We start from the raw sequence: 2,690 nt of genomic DNA on the forward strand, positions 1-2,690 counted from the left end.
TGTCAAATCGAACCCAACACCGAATATTATCAAAATAATGATAATTATTCGAGTCTAGTTCTTCAAATCAACAAACGCGGTCTAAACGACCCCTTCAAATAAAACCGGGTTCAAATACCCATTTTCAACCCGTTTTATAACGTTTTCTAAAAGGTCAGAACACGGCACATAAACCGTGGGCTAACCCGCGCCTAAACAGGCCCTCCATTTCTAATTTTGAAAACCAGAGGGAGGCCTCTTAGACCGCCGGCTGGCTGGCGCCTCATAAAGGCGTCTGGTACAGGGCCTGTTTCTTTCCAGAATTAGTCTAGGACGATCCCGACTCTGGTTAGCCTGGATATAGGACGGATCAGATGACTATTTGATTATTCAAAACCATGTTTGCAAAATGCCTTACTAAGACAAATGGATCATGTTATACACCCTAAACCTAATACGGTATATGGATGTTTAATTTCCGTCTTGCATGTAAATCAATCATTAATCCAACTCGACATCTTATACTTGATACTTCGATTAAATCAACCGACTTAGAAAGCTCTCTCATGTTAGGTTTAAATTATTGAATGCGCATTCATGCATTTAAACCGTTTTGTCAACTTTTGCATTCAACCAACCAAGATCGATCAGTAGAGGCTGCTAATGCGGGCGGGATTGGGTGTCTGATTAAAGGGCTTCCCAATACGTACCTTCACCTCTTACTCAGAAACTTTGGATAGTGGACGACCTTATCCAGGGTGTACGAGAGTCATTCTAGAGATAGGATGCTAAAGAGGGACGATTTCCTCATCTTTAGTACCTATGTGAAATGCTGCTTTGTGCTTCGATTTGACCGAGGTATAAAGTCGAATTCGAACGAGTTCCAGGCATCCCACAAATGCTTGGTGGCGACTCCGAATATCTCTAATCGTTTCGAGACCCTTACCGAGACGAAACCGACCGATCTATAAACGATCCGGTCGAAAGCATTTTTACGTCGCTGAGCGTGGCTTTCAAAAAGACCGCTGCCATTGTCCATAGATCGGCTGGGCATACGCAGGTGGTCCCATGTCCACAGATTGGCGACTCAAAGCGGGGAAAACTAGGACACTTACGTCTTTGTGATCCCTAGATGGTGAGACTCGAACGAGGTCTTGGTTGGAATGCATTAATTGACATTACGGTCACGGTCGGGTTCCTTGTCTGGGCCCACAACCTAACCCTTTTCGACCAATTGGCTCGTCTCGTCGGCGTGAGTTTTCTCATCCCCGCGTTTCGAATCCCGATTGAGTCAAGCATACCATTGACGTTACATATTTCTGTTTTGTCATAGAGCTTTCATCACTTTCGAGCACGAGGCTAGGGCACCCTCTTTACACATTTTGTTTGGATTGGTATCCCTCTCGCAAATCGGGGTTTGATTGCTTGGTGTGTAACCCACCCTTTTAAGCCAAAACCAGAGTCAGCATAATGCATAATATAATGAACTGCGAGTGCTTATGTGCTACTTGATCATAAGTCCTTCCGTGTCATTTTAAAACTTTGAAAATCACCTTTTTGCGCCGTTATAATGGCCGTTTCAAACCTCGGTCTTTCGCCGACCGTCGCACGCCTTTCTAGGCCGTCGTAATGACGATTTTCAAACCCGGTTTTTATAACCATTTCCACACGCCTTTCTAGGCCGTCATAATGCAATTTTCAAACCCGGTTTTGTATAACCATTTCAATACGCCTTTCTAGGCCGTCATAATGACGATTTTCAAAACCGGTTTTTTACAACCATTTCAAATCACCTTTTTACGCCGTTATAATCGCCGCGTCTAGACACGGATTTTAACCCGTTTCGCGCCGACAATGGCTCTTTCAAAACCCGAGAAAAGCACACACCCTTCTCTCGAGACACTTGCGATATCCTGAGGACCATACACCGTCCCCGAGACCTCTTCAAACATTTCAAACCCGATTTTCAAAACATACAATTTTGAACTTCAAAACCGTCTTGGGAAACAACGCACTGTTTTCCGAGCCGACTCAAACTCAAAGCTGTCTTTTAAAAATAAACTTAAGACAACCTTTTCAACTGATCGACTTGCGGAGATCTATATCTTCGGAAGCCGTCCATTAAAGCGACGAATGAATCTTTTTGAAAATTTCTATTTTTGAAAACCTCAGTACACCATTCCAATTCCGCCTCGTGTCTATCGAGTCAAAGCAAACGTACTTATGGGTCTTTACTTTTGAGTCGTCTCATCACGAGACCCGTCCAATGACGTCACGCCGTCATGTTGGACTCGTGTCATAAGTTCGGTCAACACCGTCACGTCATAAATCGAGTCAGCACCGGGGGACCACGCACGGTCACCCCGTCTTATTGAGTCTAGTCTTTGTCTTGTCCTTTGTGTTGTCTGCGTTCAGTCTTGGAACCGTGTCGGATTGAGTTGTAATGTGAGCCGTTTTTATGCCTCAGAGCCCTGGCCCCGTCTTCAGCTTCGTCCAACAACAACAATGATAACAACAGAGATGTCACAACTGATCAGCTAGCCAGCCTACTTACCGCCCTTAAGGTCACCCTGGATCGCGTTGAGACCCGTATCGATGCCCTGGAGAACAAGGAAACTGGGGAACATAATACCCCACCTCTGACTGAAATTGAGAAGAGGCTGAAGCTCTTGGAAGAACAGCTCCTAGCCCGGGGTAACAATATCCATATT

Source organism: Silene latifolia, chromosome 3, assembly GCF_048544455.1.
Source record: "Silene latifolia isolate original U9 population chromosome 3, ASM4854445v1, whole genome shotgun sequence".
NCBI lineage: Eukaryota > Viridiplantae > Streptophyta > Magnoliopsida > Caryophyllales > Caryophyllaceae > Silene > Silene latifolia.